We start from the raw sequence: 18,785 nt of genomic DNA, 5'->3' as shown, positions 1-18,785 counted from the left end.
TCTGTTGAAGAATTAAGGCTGCAATTATGGCTTCATCTGCTGTACCACAATATATTATGGTACAGTAACCCTGAAGTCAGATGCATGAATGATTTCCTCCCGAGTCCATGATGTTATGTAACTAATGTTGTAGCAATCTGTTCACCTATCAGCAGCACTGTTTGATACCAATTTCTGAAAACTGTTGCAGACGGCTGAAACTTCATGTGATTATGCATGTGAACAACCTCACAAGGCACCAGTCACATAACACCATTTAAATCACTGTATGGTCATGAGAGGAGCAGTACAATAGAACAGAAGGGGGTAAAAAGTCTGCAAGTACACCACATATGATATTCAAAGAAAGATTATATACAGTAGACTTACTTGTATATTATTTACAATAATTCCCCCGAGGTGTAAAGAATACTACTGAAAACCAACAGAAAAACACTGCTGACTCGAAGTGAAAGGGTCACTGAAGACCAGATGGCCAGTGTATGATCTAATAATGCACACCCATGGGCCTGACCCACCCAACTCACAGGCTTTCTCTAGCAGAAATTAAATACAGCAGATGGATATGAAAATTCAATATACAAGACAAGCCTCAGTTAACACATGTTCTCCAGCAAACGGCCTCTTACAGAACATGTGACTGTCTCCTCAAGATATATTCCTTACAACGATCTGTCCTGTGCACTCAAATCTATTTTATGGATTTACTCCTTTAAAAACCAGAGTGAATATTCTGGCTGTATAGATGTACCTGTGATCACATGTAACGTGAACACATGGGACACACAGAACAGAGACTAAGAATAATATCCAGAATGCACAACTAGAGCAGTGGTCCTGTGCTGTTCACATCAATCTATTGATCACAGGATAAATCACACACAGTTATATATCCAGGAGAGATCTCAACTTCCCATTGCATCCTGGATTATAGAGTACCTGTCTGTGTCCTGAAATAGAAGCGGAGAATGGTGTTGGGCAATGAATAAATAATAATTAAAAACTCCTGGTTTGCTCATTCTGCTGAGGGGAGGCCCTGAAATACACCTTTTGTTGAGTTTTATCAGCATCAGTTTCAGGTGAATTAACCGTTATCTTACAGCGAGTCTCAATGACTGAGTTAGACAAGTGACAGCCATTTTCTGGAGACCAAAATGCTCTGGGAGCTATGTAAATAGCTCACCCACTGTGGTTTCTGCAATGGGGACAAGTTTGACTGTGACAACTGATCACCAACTGGCGAGTCGCTTCTCTGCCTTTTGGCTAAGATCAGGTGTAGATGCCCATGTACGCAGTAGTGGGCTTAGAGGCACCCCCTGTAGGCAATGGGCCGTCACCTGGTCCTCTGGCCAAGAGGCCGGCTGCCTGAAGCCCGAGGTGCTACGTGTCCCCGGTGCTGTCTGAGCAGGAGGTGCCCGAAAATGCACGGTGGAGGAAGGCACTTTGCAATATGCACCTTTAATTTTCAGGCAGCACCATTTTTCCCTTGCCCTTTTGGCCGGGTGCAAGGACAATTTTTATATTTCTGGCTGAAAGGCAGGGGCCTTATGACACTTATTATAACACATAGCACTTTTTTTAGATTGTTTCTGCAGATTTGTAGGGGTTTGGGTATAGACCCTTATGGGCGACCCACTCTCCCCAAGTTATCTGAGGCTCCCTCCTTTTGGGGGGAGCTAAAGATCCAGTCCCCCAAGGGAAACTTCGGCCAACCTTGGGGTAAAAGGGACTACTCAAGCCTTGCGGCGGAGGTGGTCCTGAAGACCCTTGCCTCCTAAGGAGCCTTTTGGCTCCGGAGGTTGGGGATGTAAAGTGGCTCTCCCTAGCTACGGCGAAGGAAGGCCTGAAGATCTCCTTTTTCCCTCTCTGGGATCTTCTGGCTCCTAGGGGATGGGGAGACGAGGCCCTTTACCTTTCGGGAAGGGTCCAAGCTCCCAGCACAGTATTGCACTGCACTGGGTGATTGGAGTCACGCACCTCGGGCTTCAATAAGAAAACAAACAAACTGGTGAGTCAGAAGAGCAGAGGGGGGGGGGGGGGGAGGCTTAAATATAAATAAACACAGCAGTAGATTTATTTGATAAAATGTTCACAAAAAATAAATATATACAAATAGAATCATAAATGTTAATCTGGTTAGCAACAAAACAAATTTCTTTATCTTCATAATTATGATTATGGCCTTTAAATCCATATTACACAGACTATAACGAGGAAGAACCAGAAACTATGATCATTTTACCTTCAACTTTTCATTACAAGAAACATTTTTTATACACAGACAGTAAAACTTGTTTAATAGTGAATACCCTGCCATTAGCCAGTGTGTAGGGACTGATGCCCACCTCGGGCCTCAAATTGCACAACTCTTGGGCAGAGCTTTAGAGACTGGAGTCCATTAGTGCAATACTTGAAAAGAACAGCAAAGAAAAGTTAAGTTGCATTAACTCAGGGATAAGTAAATCCCAGTGTCCTCAGCCACACAATGAGGAACAGTGCATATTGTAATGTCTCCTAAAAGCTGGTGAGCCATTAGATGTCTACTTCAGCTTAAATGACCAAAGCCATCTATAAACTCAATTCCAAAATAGATCCTTCTTTACCCAGCCAATAGAAAGAAAATAAATGAACAATATTTGGACAATGTATTTCTAGCTGCATGTCTAACAACCCTACTATGTACATATTTGCCAGTAAGGAAGCACCCTATTCATTCCTGGAGAACAAAACCAATAGAGAACAGCTCTGTGCGTAGAAGTCTTGTATGATTTCTATAAAAGGCAATGCTAGAGGCAATTCATCCTATTATGATCAGAACAAAGTCATTGCTAAAATACACAGAACAATGAATTCTCCAGTGTCAAGTTCCTTAAAAAGCAAGGCTTGGGTATAAAACTACAGCACATGGTATTGTGGTAGAGCGCTGTCTACCAGTCAAACAAACGCTAAAGATAAACACAGGGTGGAATGAGACTGCAATGTTTAGTTTTTAACTTCTAGGAATGGAGAGTCATTAATCTATGATGTTTAAGATCAATTAAAACAGGTCAAAATGGCAATATAAAAGGAGAGGGGGAAAAAAATCAATTAACTAATTAAACAGGCATCATTAGTTTAGCGTTAAATCATACAACATACGGCCCTTGCTGCACTCTGGAACAACAGAGTGCTTGTCACTAGATGAATGCATTTACAGTCAGTGCAGGTTTCACAACACAAATCCAGTATTTCATCTGGAGAACTCAAGACCTGCTGAATTCCTTGGGAAAGTATTGTTATTCTTAACACTCACCACTTATACACCATCATCCCAACTACAAACAAGGTTTCACTTCCCACATACACAGTATGGTCCATGCTCCACAGCACACAGCTGGGGGAGGGATGGGAATTTCCCTTTTCTGTTTTAAATTCTTCCAACTGTCCATGTTTTTATTTGAGCAGCGTATAAGAGGGAGGAGGGGGGTATTGGAGAGTTTATTTTTATTTGATTTTGTCCTGTCATGATTAGCAATATGAAGGATTGGCACAGTAGGAGTGTACTGACCTTTGGAAGCCACTGACATTACTGTACATGGGAATATTGTGCTTGAAATACCCTAATAAGGGAATACCTTCCGCCTTTCCTTTTTAATGTTCGTTCTTGATTCGGTCTATGCTGGTTGATCCACAGACTTCAAAAGTGCAATACAAATGCAAAACTTATAGGAGAGAAGTTATGTTGTGTTCTAACATTCTACCCAATTAAAAAACATTACAGATTTGTCAACACGAAATCTGAACTATTTCTGCCCAGTTTAACTCCTGTGTCACCTGCCAATGAAATTAGTTAGCAATCGCAATGTAACAAAAAAATAATAGTAAGCTCTACAGGACAGAGTTTTGACAAGGCAATACACCATACAATCCTAAATATTTACATATTCATTCTGTACAATTATAATGAAAGTTGAACAAATGTTATCCAATATATGCAATAAAATGTGTACAAGTGTTATTGCTGCAATTTAGAGCAGATTTTAACCAAGCAGATGCTGTTTCCACTTCTGGATTCAATTATTTAGGCGTAATATGTACTGAAAAGAAAACCATTACCTTATTCTGTTGTAATGCTACCCTTCGGTCAATGCTATGAAGTCTGCTGGAATACACACCCTGAAATTCCAACATATCCCAAGCATGCAAGTACTGTAAAGTGTCCACAGTGCTTCATAATTCAGGCAATACATGAAGCTGTATTTACCCTTCACTGGGACTAGTGAACAGTCAATAATAATAAATCATGATGCTGTCAAGATGACTGCAGTCCATACAGCATAAGGGCACACATTAAGGGACACTTGTGCCTTTCCTCTGCACAGCAGTCATGCAAATGTCACTCTGCTCAGGCTGTGGCCACAGATTACAATGATAATATTATTATTGCTAATAGTAATTACCCATCTGACACCATGCTATTGGATAAGCCCCCTGGGGAGGGCGGCTGGGATCACAGATTCATTCCTGAGCAGCATCCACAGTTACAGGTGGAGAAGTTTTGCTCTGACAGCACCCTGCAGCTGAGTGCACGATCGCAGAGGCTTTATGGCTGCAGCCAAACACACAGGCACTGGCTTGGTAGAAAGTTTGTGGTGAGCCCGTCTAGGAGGCAGTCTTACCTGGCCGGGCGCCCGATCACCCCCTTTGTTTCACGGGTGTCTGCTCTCAGCGTCTCTCTTCCTCTTTCTCCATGTTGCACCTGCCCAAACAGGGATAGCTCCGCCCGACCAACCCAACCTGCTGAGACTACAGCCAGGCCACGCCCACTGCCCTGTCGTGCCTTCCACAAGGAGCCCCCAGCCTGGGACAAAGGCCGCACAACCTAGCTTGTTTGGTAGGCTTATGGGCGGGGCTTAGGGGGTTGGAAGCGGCTTTGTTAGCATGGCAACCTGTGGCTGCAGATAAGAGAGCAGGATGGGGTGATGTGTCGCCACCACATGGCCATCTGCTAGATTACACCATATCTATGTTTTTTTATACCTCTTAAATGTGGCTTCTTCGTGTCTAGATTTACACTGAACAGACCCCTTTGTTCCTTTAGTGCACAGTGTTTATTTTATTTTACTGATAAAGTAAAATTAACGAGATACGTGGGAATTGATTCTTATAACTATTTACATTATTTTACACCAAAATGAAATATGGGCTGAATTTTACAGTCTGAGCCAACTTCAGGTGTCAACTGTTTTCATTTTTAAAACTATGTGAGCCCTAATAATAAATAATACCAGAGATATATGTAATCTTTGCTCTATTTCAGAGGTGGGCAGATATTGTGGCACTACAAATCCCAACAGACAGGGATAAGGGGTTGGGCAACCAACTTGGAAGCATTCAGGTTATGCAATTACAGCATAGTGGACAATATATTTTAAAATACGGATAAGACACAGACATGACACCGAGGGTTGCAAGCTTACAACCTAGAGGGAGGGCTTTCACACATGATGATTTTGTAGTGAGAAAATGTTGCCATTTGGTATTGGTAGTTCCAGGCTAGTTGGCATATAGAGATCTGAAGTATATGGTGTATGGATAGTACAGGTGTAGGTAGAGCCTTGGAATCTTATCTAGATAGCAGGGGTGAATAGATGGAGTATATGCCAAGATGGTGTGGGATTAGATGGTAAAGAGTCCTGGAACATTCAGATGGCCTATAAAAGGCAGATGTCCAGATGGTGTCTGGTAGCGGTGGTGCAGAGAGCTTAGTAGACCAGAGTACTCACATATACAGTTCCTTAAACATTATGTTTTCTTGCTAGTTTTTGTGAAAGTGTGGTACCCCAAAGCCCTGTTGAACAGCACAGAGGAAGTGCATAAACGCTTTTAAGATGCAGGGCTACAAGGGGTTAATAGTGCTCCTGAAAACTTGTGCCCAGGAGTGATTGACAGGATGAGGATGAAGGCCCTGATTGGCTGGGAGAGTAACAGGAAGATGTTGTGCAGGAAGGAGGAGAGGGAGAGAGCAGCATGGTAGAAGGAACAAGGGGGAGGATGTGCAGCCGAGCAGAGAGAAGATAAGCTGCAGCCAGAACTGTGACATTGCCAGCAAAGCGGATGGAGAACAGCTGGGGACACGCAGCGGGGCGCCAAAGACAATCTCCACTAACTGCAGAACCGTCTCCAGGTAAAACCCTAGTCTGCAGTGTATTGTACACACCCCAGTGTCAGAGGGAAGAGTGATGAGAGAATCTATCCAAAACTGCCATTGCATTCTTGTACAAGGAAGGATTGTGAGGGTTTTCCCCCAGATCATACCTATACACAGGCTGCAGGGAACAATTAGGATGGTTGTTTCAGCTATATCCTGCATGTGTGCTGATATCTGGACATTATACCCTGTTGCAGAGCACATGTGCTGATAGAGATTCATTGACTGTTGAGAGAACAGCGCCATCTTGTGGCTGAAATGAGCAACATCCCTGCTTTCTACTATAATACTTAACCCTTGATGAAAACCTCTGCAGGACATTGGAACACTACCAAATTCCTGTGCACAGGTCAGCCCAGGACTGAGTGGAAAATATGGTAACGTTACCAGGGATAATATTGGTGCACCAAATGTTGAGATGGATGTTAATGTTATGTGATTTACTTAAGAATTGATTTATTAATATTGAAGGTGTGACATTCAGTGTTAGTGGTACCGCTGCAATTCAAGTTAACTCAGCAGTAGATGCTAAAAGTGGGGCGCCTGACCCATAGGGAATAGCACGGTACCCCAAACACCTGAATAAGAAGGAGCCCTCTAGTGGGCGCGGTAGTGACCGTAAGAGTTTTGATGGGTTATTATTGATGGTTATTGCATCATCACCAGTCAGATATTGTTAACGTGAAAGTAGTAACTGTGATTACCAGTGTGCCTTATTAGACAATGTGCATTGAAGATGTTATCGTTATTCTGCCTTATACTCACCAGGTGTATGTTATATGTTAAATGCTATTGTGCTCTATGCTGATCAAACGCATTATTTTGTCATTACTATTGAGCTGAAGGGGTCAGTGGCACGGTGGCTTACCAAAACTATCCTTACAGCATTCTCAATAAAATCAAGTTGTTTGACCAATCTTTGTCCCTTTCATTGAAGTATTTATCTCCTGACCACCGGATATCCAAAAGAGAAAAGAACCTGACTCGTATCTGGGAGACAAAGTAAGAGAAGGATTTCCCATCAGTATTCGACCACCACAAAAGTGTTCGCTTCCATTCTTTAACACGTTGTGTGAAACTCACTGCTGTGTGAGCCTAGTACTGTTCTACTGAGATATTACTGATAGTACTGGAGTGTGTTTGAGTTCCAAGGAGGAGGTTCTGGAATGCAGAGAAAGGCCAATGACATCAGTAGTGTTAGTGCTAAGTGCACAGTCAGGGCAGGATGCTGCTAAGCCACATGTGACCTGAGGAGTGTGAGAAGCACCCAGGAGGGTGAGACTCCACTTACCAGAATCTCAGGCAGGGGCTGGCTGGCAAATTAGCCTGGAGACGAGGCTCAGCTCAGCAGCCTATTAAGAACATTTTAAAGAAACAAATTAAAGTAGACCAGTGACTCAGCCCAAGATAGTCCACAGATGCCCCTCTGCCCCCAGGACAGCCAGCCAACCCCTGTTCTCAGGTATAGGATAAGAATGGAGCGAGGTGAAGATGGTACCTGGAGGCATTTGAATACAGTGGTGTAGTCGCAATTGTGTAGAGGCAGAGAAGTGATGAGTGATAATTTCATGACACAAAAGCAATTAAGTGATGTGCTGGAGAGTAATGTTGGAAGATGCATTTAAATTACTGTAAATCTCCACTATTTCATCACATGAGATGGTCTGGCACACATTCATTACACCACTACACCTGTTCTATTTGCACATACAGTATATACCCTGTGTGATTTAACCTGCATGCGCAGAGACTTCTTTTTGCTCTTCACTCTCAGCATCTTAAGGTGGGATCCTGAGCTACAGTCCAAGGCTATGTGTTATGGTGAACTAACTCAATCATCCATGGCGAACGGTCACAACTGTAATAGAAAATATTTTGATATGTTACCTGTTTTACCAATTTTAAGAACATTTTAATATGCGTTTTAATTTTTTGTGTTCTTTTCTACTTTAATTTGACAAGGTAAACAAAACAATTTTCTGTTATATTTTATTTATTTTGTCATTTATTAATACTGTGTTATATACACTGTATGGGGAGCTCAATGTGTACATAATCAACCTATATTGTTCTATGCACCGTGCTCTGTATGAGGAGATGTATAGGAAATACTTTGTATGGGGTAGAGCTGGACAGCAGGTGGGTGGCTCTGAGGGTTAGTGGGGAATTAATTATCAAGGAGAAGTAAAGTGGGAAATGAACTCCAGGGTGAATCATTTCCACTGTCCTACACAGCCAACAGCAGGATGCCACTCATTCTGGTGATGGAACTACAACTCTGGGCAGGATTTGTTTGGACTCTAAAAGCACAAGGCTAAGAGAAAGGGACAGTGATGTTTGGCTGCCGCACCCTGGGGATAGGAGAGCGACAGAGCCAGATGGATTCTATTAGTAAGGCAAGGTGCTCCAGAAGGGATAATGTCCTGGCGCCTCAGGATGTAGGGTGCTGCCTTCAGTGGTCAGATTCGGTTTGGAGGTAGCATCAGACCCCTAGGACAAACTCCCTCTGGGGCCAATACTTGTACTTGACACTTGAACTATGTACAACCCAATGAAATGGAGCTAATTCCAAAGTGACTTGGGAGCAGGCTCACGCTAGCTTTGCATGGGGACCACCCCAATGACATACATATATATTTTATTATTATTACCTCTTATTTATAAGACGCCATGAGGATTTTGCAACGAAGTACATAGTGATTTATATATAAATGTAAATATAAAATGTATTTAATGTGTATTAATGGCAGAGGTGATTCCTCAGATATAGAAAGGAATATTCCAGTGCAGTGTTACTGTAAGGAAAATTAATGCAATCGTCTAGAGCGCCAACAATTCAGGGATGCTTAAATCATTGAATGTGTGACATCATTTAGTGTTTCATTTTTCCAATGTTTAAATTAAAACACATCTTTCTTCATTGGCTGACAGTGGTGAACAGAGGGGGTATCTTTAAATATTAATATTAACTTGAGCACAACTTGTGTACTTGTTACCTTGTGCTGAGATACTACTGGTTGCAACAGTGATAGGCTGTCACTGTCACAGAGGAGCATCACAGCAGCACTGACTCTGACATCCCCCTCCACTTCCTGAGGGTGAGGGGCACCTAGTGCGCCCTGTACCTTTCCACAGCTCTGGGAATATAACAGCAGACATTTTAATAAATTAGAGTCTTATGGGAATATTTACTAAACTGCGGGTTTGAAAAAGTGGAGATATTGCCTATAGCATCCAATCAGATTCTAGTTTTAATTTATTTAGTACATTCTGCAAAATGACAGCTAGAATCTGATTGGTTGCTATAAGCAGCATCTCCACTTTTTCAAACCCACAGTTTAGTAAATATACCCCTTATAATTAACAATTGGACGCTCAAAAGTCACTTTAATAAATAAACCTGAATAAATGCAATAGAACAATACCTAATCTTTTGAGGTAAAAAGTTATGTCCACATTGAAGCATAGAAGCAGTGAAGTTTTTGTAGCCAACCAAGTAAATCAGAATTTGTGCATTGGCAGGGGCGAACAGTGCATCACGGGCCCCATAGCAAAATTTAGGGTACAGCGATGCCATATTACTAAAAGAGGCCTCCGTTCTGCTCTATTGAGTGCAGAGTTGGTATATCAGCTTGGCTGTCAGAGGGTGAGCAGGGGCCTCGGAGGTCAGGACACACACTGCACTCAGGATAGTTACCCCCTGTGCCTTCCTTGGTATTACATAATGAAACACTAAATCCTTCTGTGTAAATAACCTCCAGTAAAACAAAGAGAGCAACAAAATAATTACTCATCAGGGAGCCAGATAAGTTTCTCAGGGGTGCTGAGCTTGTAGCCTTACATAAACACACTGGTGAATATACATAAAAGAGAGTGACACTGGTAATATACCTTTTATAAATCCTGTAGGGATTGATCATAAAATTCCCAACTAGTGAGGTTGGTGACCAAACAGAATGCTGTGTTTGAGGCTGTGGGCCAGGGACAAAGTGTTCTGTATGCAATGTAATGTCTAACTGGGAATGGGCTTTTTACCTACATAGCACTATGTTTTTTAGTTGGAAAACAGAGACTTCAAAAACACCCATGTACCATAGTCTACAACTGTAAATCTACAATTATTAATGGTCCTGTACATATACATATGCAGTTGTCTGCTCTTTGCTTTAGAAACAGCAATATAAATACAGACAGATTGCATGGGTCCAGTAATTTTGTATAAATTTAATTTGTCAAAGCAGAACCGAAATCAGACAAATGAACATCGTCAGGCGCGGGCTGGGAGAGGCGTGGCCGGGGGCCACACAGGCGGCCGCATCACATGAAAAGGGATGCGGCCGCGTCATTGATGATGCGGCCGCATGCCCTGTCATATGATGCGGCCGCCTGTGCGCTGACACGGCCACATCTGATGTCATCAGATGCGGCCACGGGGGAAAGCATAGTATTTTGCAGCCGGGGGGCCCCGATGCCCCCCTGCCCCCCGGGCCAGCCCGCCCCTGCACATCGTAAATAGGAGTTGGCAGCATTGACTCATTTAACAGTGATGCCAGACACCACTACAAGTAACACATCCACACAGTCAATGGAATAAAAACAAATGGCTGTAATGAACAAATATGAGCTACTGATCACTAATAACACAAATACACAAGTCTTACAAAAGAGCAAAATTGCAGGCCTACAGCTGATATGCAGTTTGGAATGTCAGGCATTGATAGTTGCCAAGTGCCCCTAATTTAATAGGGACGGTCCAAGGTTATAGAAATGTCCCTAGAAATATTTGTCCTTGAATGTTCCTATTTTTAATATTGACCACCTGCACTGTCCAATTCCACTTATTTTGAATATTTAATTTTATCTCTTATTTGCTCTGTTTTATATAAGAATCTTCCTTATTCAAAAAAAACTCCTTAATTAGACTGACATCATGAGATTAACCCAAAATATGGTGTTCACAAAAATATTTAAAATGTAACTTTTATTTATTTTATTATTTAAAACAAACCTAGAAGGAAAACCAAGATTGATAGATAGATTTAAGCATAAAATTATCAGTATAAACCAGTGTTAATTTATGTTTGTGTGCTTGGTGCAACTTTCAACTTGCATTCTTAACACAGTGTCCGCTAATTATTCTCTACCTAATATATCGTTTATAAAATAGTATAGAACTGGTAGATACATTCCTGAAAGCAGCTCTGTCCGCTGCATCTTCAAACGCAAATAAAATTTACTACAGCCTACGATTTCGGGGAGTGAACAGGGCAGGGAAGGGGCGTTTTTCCGTGGTCACTTTACAACAATGGCATGCCAAACTCAAGCACACGCAGCCACATTTGAATCCAGCTCTGGCCATCTCAAAGTCACTTGTTTTTCTGCTATATCTCTTTCTCCAGCTACAGGGCTAGTCTAAGTCCTGATCAGTAGTGAGGACGGTCTCATATGCATGCTATAACATGTGTTTGCAATCATGAGCAACTATAAAAATGTATTTTATGCTCAGTAGACATTGAGAACATCCTAATAAAGGTCTTTCATGGAAAAAAAACAACCAAAAAAACAACTTTGTTTCACTATTTTATCATTAATGCATACATTATTAGCAGGTGACATTAATTCAATAATTTTGTTTTTTAACTGCTGTGTTCTTTGGCGAGTTTATAATCCACATAGGTATTGTACGTTTCCTGCAGCATTTTTTGTAGGAACTTATCCCCAATTTCAACAGAACACGCATCTTGAGATCAATGCCTTGATGAATTCGTAAGTATGCGAAGCCTAAATACGTGTATTTAATACTGAACGCATGTTGCGCTCAGTATGCGGATCTTGATGAATAAGGTCCATAATGTCTTCTAAATGCTTCTACTTTGGTATTCTATGCACTTCAATCAACTTATTTTTGATTCTTACAAACCTAAGGTAGAGTCAAACTAGTAATTTGAACACTATGGGTAGATTTATTAAACATTCTAAAAAGGAAAAGCAGAGGTGTTGCCCATAACAACTTATCAGATTCTAGCTATCATTATCTAGAATGTACCAGATAAATGATAGCTATAATCTGATTGGTTGCTGTGGGCAACCGCTCTTACTTCCCTTAGAGCTTTTCAAGCTGGAAAAACTGTGGTATTTTCATAGTGCTACAATCTCTCTGTGATGAAACAATGAAGTGAATGGGGAACACTCCTTCCCTGTCACACTGGAGCGAATAAACTTTGAGGATACTACATACATCGTTTTCTGAGTGTGTACCACTCCCTTGTGACAGGGATAAGCGTTTCCCATTCCCTTCAATGTGTCAGCATGGAGTGATTTGAGCAGAATGAACATTATTGCTTTTCTACCTGGAAGAGAGCTAGCATTCAAAGTGGCAGTCTGACACCACCCTTAAACAGTTGACTGTACTGACAGATTTGGATATTTATTAGTAATGAAAGTGAGTTCCACAAATCGTTTCCCATTTGCATTAGAAGTTAGTTCCTATAATTGTACTGGCTATTCAATCACCTCTATTTAATCATTATTGACTCATTTCTCAAAACTAGCCCACAGAATGCCCAATAAAGGGCATTACCCAACTTATGTTTCATCTAGTGACTTCCTAAGAGGTAGTACAGTGTCCTATAGCCAAATTACCCATCCAAATATGGGATAAATAATGGCGCCATCTTTCTTTTCAATCTTTGGCATCGGCAACCAATCCCATGTGGACACTTATTCAGCCAGGCACAATACAAAGAATATATTTGACATCACAATGGAGTACAAAATAAGTAATAGGCATTTTCTTTTTTAATAGAAATATTTATACCTAAAAAATAAATGTTACTTATATCAGATTTAGGTCACTTACCTGTAACAGGGCTATTTGTAATTTTTTTGGTTAAAACTTGCTTATGTCTTTTTCTATTTTTAGCCTTTTTATCTGACATTAATAACAAGGATAATGGTGGTGAACATGTTTATTATTGAATATATTCCTACGGCCATAGTTAGTCTGAGACCTTCATGAAGACTAAATGTGACAGTGGGAGCACCATTCACATGGGTAAACGGCCTGCAAAAGTGTTTTTATCTTATATGGCTGGATGTAAAATCTGTAGGTTGACGAAGCTTTAAGATCAACGACATACACAGCCATATGCAAACTAGTTATGGTAACCAGCATATTTGTAATACTTTCCATATGAGCTGTTTTACATGAAGCCTTGCTATTGTCATAACATTCAGCTTGTGCAGCAGAACGGTGACTGCGGTGTGTCTGCACTCTGCTCCTTTGAAGCACCTGATATATAGTATATTTGTGTATATATTAAATACAAATAATAGATTTGTTGTAGCATCACCTGGAATAAAAATGTAAGTCCTAAAACTTATTGATATACAATTTTGCAACATTTTCAACACCGCTGCCTGTTTTCCTAAATATTACATTGTAATAATTATTTTTAGATTTATGTACCAAAGTAAAGTAAAAAAAAGTAGCAATACCAGATCTGAACACTAAAGGTTAGTTTTGGTATTATGCTGAATAGGTTTTTTTTTTTTATCGACTTGATCTTTCCCTTCCTAGGTACTAATAGCCACATTAACCCCATCGCATGCAAGTGCAGAGGGAACTTCAAGTTAGACGTTCCCTACATACATATTCTTCTTGTTTTGTTGCTATCCACACATCTGTAGTGCACTTTCAGCAGACAGTATAATCCTATTTCTTATCATCCCTCTCTCACCTACTAGCTCTCCTCCATAATTTGAAACACTTCTTGGACTACAAAGCCAGTCTATCCAAATCATAATGGTTACCCAGTCAATTATTCAAATCTTTTTGAAGCCATTAATATACTCATGTCAAACTCAAAACCACAATTGGGCCAAATAATCAAAGTCTAAGGGCTAGATTTACTAAACTGCGGGTTTGAAAAAGTGGAGATGTTGCCTATAGCAACCAATCAGATTCTAGATTTCATTTATTCTGTGCACTCAACAAAATGACAGCTAGAATCTGATTGGTTGCTATAGGCAACATCTCCACTTTTTCAAACCCGCAGTTTAGTAAATATACAACTAAGATTGTGTGGGCCGTAAGAAAAAAAAAAGAAGATTATATGCAATTTTGTAAGGTATACTATTAAGAAAAAGCAAAAATAAACTTTTGCTCCCCTTCATCTATCTCCCGTCTATCACACTGCATCCCTCATGCTGCTTTTGTTCCACTACATCTGTCACCTGTTTCACGCTGCGCCCTCCATGCTGTTTTTGCTCACCTTCACCTGTCTACCCTATTTTACACTGTGCCCTTCATGCTGCTTTTGATCCCCTTCACTTACCTTTCTTTTGCCTTTTTTCTTATCTTCTGTTTTCTTTTGTTCTGTTTTCTTCTCTTCTTCTCGTGGCTCCTCTGTGTGCGCTCTTTACTTCAAATATCGGGCTTGAGGACGTCATGTCCAACATTCAGTGCGAAGGGAGGAGAGCGCCGGACCCTGTCGTATCTGATATCTGGCGCGACGGCGTCAGATAAGTATTTTTCTTTTCTTTTTTCTCCTGGGCCCTGGTGGGGCAACAAAAACTATGTGTTTGGGCTGCGAGTTTGATACCCCTGCATTGGTACATCCATTCTCAGCAGTCATAGACATTATATCGGGATTGCACTTAATGTGCATCACTAAGTGCTTTAGTTTTGCACCCATGCACCTAGATGGTCCTCTCTGTGCACTTCAAGGCGCACTCTTAATTTTAGCTCTCACAAGGCACCTCCATTAACTAGAGATGCCTAGGTATGCGGACAGGCGTCACTGTGCAAAAGTGTAATCACCACATTAAAATTCCTACCACTTTAGGCCCACCTCTTTCATTAAATAACACTTTTCCATTTTACTCCAAAATACTGTTTCGTTTATTCTCATTTATGATATTTATAATCACATTGGGCCTGATTCATTAAGGATCTTAAATTAAGAAATGTCTTATTTAAGTCTCTTGGACAAAACCATGTTACAATGCAAGGGGTGGAAATTGGTTTTCTGTTTTGCACATAAGTTAAATAATCCCTTAGATTGTACGCTCCTCTGAGCAGGGACATCTCTCCTCCTGTTTCCACCACTTCTAACTCTGCTCTCCAGCTACTTAGCCCTCCTCCTCGAGGGTCCTCCACCCCACGTCCACTCTCGCTCCCTCCTCCCCCCTGGGGGTCTCCCTGTCTTCCGCGCCCTCCTTCTTGGGCCCCATCGTTTGCGGATCCTCACTCCCCCTTCCCCGCCCTCTCTAGCTGTGCATTGAGCTTACTGAGTTGCTGTGCTTACTGTTTACTGTACTGTGCTGTCTCCCATTGTATTGTAATTTGTTTGTCTCTGTACAGCGCTGCGGACGCCTTGTGGCGCCTTATAAATAAAAATTAATAATAATAATAATACTGACTGTTTTTTCATGTAGCACACAAATACTTGAGAGCTTATTTGTACACTGAAATTTAAAGTTGATATTTGTGTGCTACATGAAAAAACAGTCAGTATTTAACTTATGTGCAAAACAGAATACTAATTTGCACCCCTTGCATTGTAACATGGTTTTGTTCAGGAGACTGAAATAAGACATTTTTTAATTTAAGATCCTTAATGAATTAGGCCCATTGAGAGTGGGGGAATCTTTAATACATATGATAATTGTGTGTGTTTTCCCAAAGCAAAGCTTCAAAGGGCACCTAGAAAGCACGAAATGTGATCCATTCGAACTAGTACACCGATGAGATGAATGTGCATCTCTCTGTACAGCAAAAAACAGTCCTAAAAATGCAACTGCTTCACCCTTTACCTCTTTTTACTAAATTCATTCCACAAACTGAAAGCTCGTTTCTGCACTGCTCTGCAAATTTAGGTGCACCAGTGCTCCTACCAGTACTTTGCAAAGAAATCCCTCCATCTGCTCAACTCCTACCACCAGCTGGTGCAAACATCTGCTCCTCTGCAAATGCAGTCATCTTGAGAGGGGATGTTGCACATCTTTCATGAGTAGGTAGTGTCGCAGTGCTGATGGCTCCCAGGAGAGAACCTCTTGGTTGGGGTAGCTATCAGACACACAACACAAGGTTCAAGCCACTTTATCCTGAGAGGATGAGTTGTAAGGGACAAGGTGAAGTCGATCGGTCAGAGAGGGGGAATCTTGAGGGACAAAGCCAGAGAGCAGAGAAATTGAATTCCAACAGATGAGAACTCCATGTGCTTAACCAGGACAGATGGATGTAGGAGTCAGTAGTGACTATTGACACTAGCATGTTCACTACAAATTAAAAGTCCATCCTGCTAAGAAGACTAAATTCGTCAGCCCTGTTCAGAGCAGAAAATAAAGAAAGTTAAAGAGACACCCACTGCTGTTATCAGTAAGAAAGTGTGCGGGTCTCGTAAAAAGAGGGAAGCTCGTTTTTGCAAATCATCATCCCCTGGCACTGCTCATAGCTGGCATGCTGATTATGCCCTCAAGGGCTTTACAGTCCTCCCCAGTTTTTGCAGCCGGAAGATAGTTCAGCCTACACCCTCTAGGGTCTTTTCTCCACTGGTCTGCTGCCAGGAGAAGGATAGCAGCTGGTCTTCTCAGGAGGAGTAAGTAGTCCCTTCCTCCAGTAATTCAGTGAAATGGGGGTCAGAAGTAGTCAATGACCTTCAAATGATCAAATGGGTCTTGCAGATAGGACTTCCCCACAAAAGTTCTTCCACACAAATTGCATTACCTAAAGCAGGTTAATCCATGCACATCTTATCACTTTGTTGTTTTATTAATTGTAGAATTCATCTAGCTATTTATTAATTTATAACACTTAATATATTACACTCATCATTTGCAATGCCTAATTTTAATCTTATTAGCCTAATTGATTCTAATTAACCTTAACATTTATACATAAAGTGCCTGATGTTGAGTTGTACATACACCGATATGCACTGCACATGCTCACAGAGAGATCACACATATCATCATCATTTATTTATATAGCGCCACTAATTCCGCAGCGCTGTATATATATGCATGCAGGGCTGCACTCACATGACACTTGCACCTCCTTACAACTGCAGAGAGGCGCAAGCTGGGGCAGTTTAATGTAGGCTAAGTACAATAAGGCAATTCAAGCAAATGTGGCTGAGGCAGATCAGCACAGACACTCATACATGCATGTCATAACTTTTGCACCTGCTAGTGGACAGGTACATATATGTGTCGATAATGATGACAGTCGCCAGCACTGGATAGCCGCTTCTTATTGGCTCATTATGAATTCACCTCTGAAGCTGATAGGTGCTTTTTTCATTGTGCATGCCTATATTGCAGGATTTTGTGGGCATACTTTAGCAAGATGTTTTTCCTTTTTTATATTTGTACACAAGAATACCTGCTGTATTTGAGAGATTTTATTAACTATATTCCTACCTAATAGCGAAAGAGTATTTCGCTATCAAATCAAAAGTTTACAAAATTGGATATAAGTGTATCTGATGTACGCCTGATACAAACTGCTGGAGCAGAGTTGCATGCATCTTGCGATTCTTTCAAATTTGTACATTCACGCAATTGCAATTTTTTTGTGAACACATTTTCCTTCTACTTTTCTTATTCAAAGATTTTGAAACTCATCATCAGCCCCTAAATGTAAACATAATAAACATTAAAGTGAAAAAACAAATCATGTCACATAGATGTTTATTCGGATTTACAATTTCCCCAAATGATATTGTAGGTGAATGTGTAAAGCAGTAAGTCATGCAGACCCCATTTGACCAATAAATATTGCTGAGCCCTGTGTAGGAAAGGGTAACTCACCCCTCCTTCTCCCTGGAGCATGGTGTGTCCAAACTGTGCTCCATGTGTTGTAGTATCCAATAAGGATAAAATGAGGTATTGCTGCTGGATGCAGGCTTAAATGCTTTGATTAAAATATGAATTAATAGCTCATCTGTTCATTTTGCTAGATATACACACATATGTAGCGTAGCACTGACAACTGTCGTTTTGCTTTGTATACATTAAGGCTATTTATATTGCCATGTAGCTGTTGCAATGTATAATATGGGATTAACCGAGTCCAGGCTTATTTCTTCTCTGTTTTTGTTACACCGTAGTAAATTTACAGAATTGGAATTGCTCAAATTGCTTAACATTTTCTAAAGGTCATACTGCGAGTAAAACAGATGAAAATCACCATTTCACAAAGCACCACATTACAAATCATCATCTCGATTTTTAACATGATTAAAATGCAAAAACCCAGATTAACTATACTGCTGTTTGACAAACCAGTGGAAAAACCGCCAGAAAAACAGTCAACGGCGGTTTAGCTGTTCTCAATCCACACATCGCCAGTCATTTAACATTCCAGCTTCAAACCACCCTATAGTAAATGCAGCGGTTTGGAGCACGAAACTGGCGATGTGGGGCGGTTTAAAACTGCCGCCACACATGCAGGAATGTTCCATACAAGTCAACTGATTTTTTCTTTGCCTATTAGTGAGATACAACTGATCATCGTATCAGGGCCCTGACCTAAAGAGGGGTAAACATAACGTAAAAAAGGTGGAAGTAGCGACTCAAATATTTATTTAAA

At 40.9% G+C, this 18,785-nt stretch overlaps 1 protein-coding gene across 1 annotated transcript in view; it reads right to left on the bottom strand.

Annotated features, from left to right (window-relative positions):
• KIAA1671 (KIAA1671 ortholog) overlaps positions 1 to 4,839 on the bottom strand; it is a 156,297-nt gene extending 151,458 nt beyond the window's left edge. Inside the window, exon 1 of the mRNA XM_075214442.1 lies at positions 4,659 to 4,839. The gene's annotated coding sequence lies outside the window, so the exon portion shown is untranslated. The remainder of the gene's footprint in view (positions 1 to 4,658) is intronic.
• Between the last annotated feature and the right edge of the window lie 13,946 nt (positions 4,840 to 18,785).

This window comes from Mixophyes fleayi, chromosome 1 (genome assembly GCF_038048845.1).
Source record: "Mixophyes fleayi isolate aMixFle1 chromosome 1, aMixFle1.hap1, whole genome shotgun sequence".
Taxonomy (NCBI): domain Eukaryota; kingdom Metazoa; phylum Chordata; class Amphibia; order Anura; family Limnodynastidae; genus Mixophyes; species Mixophyes fleayi.
Note: the sequence above shows the minus strand (reverse complement) of the source record. Positions and strands in the feature narration are given on the sequence as shown.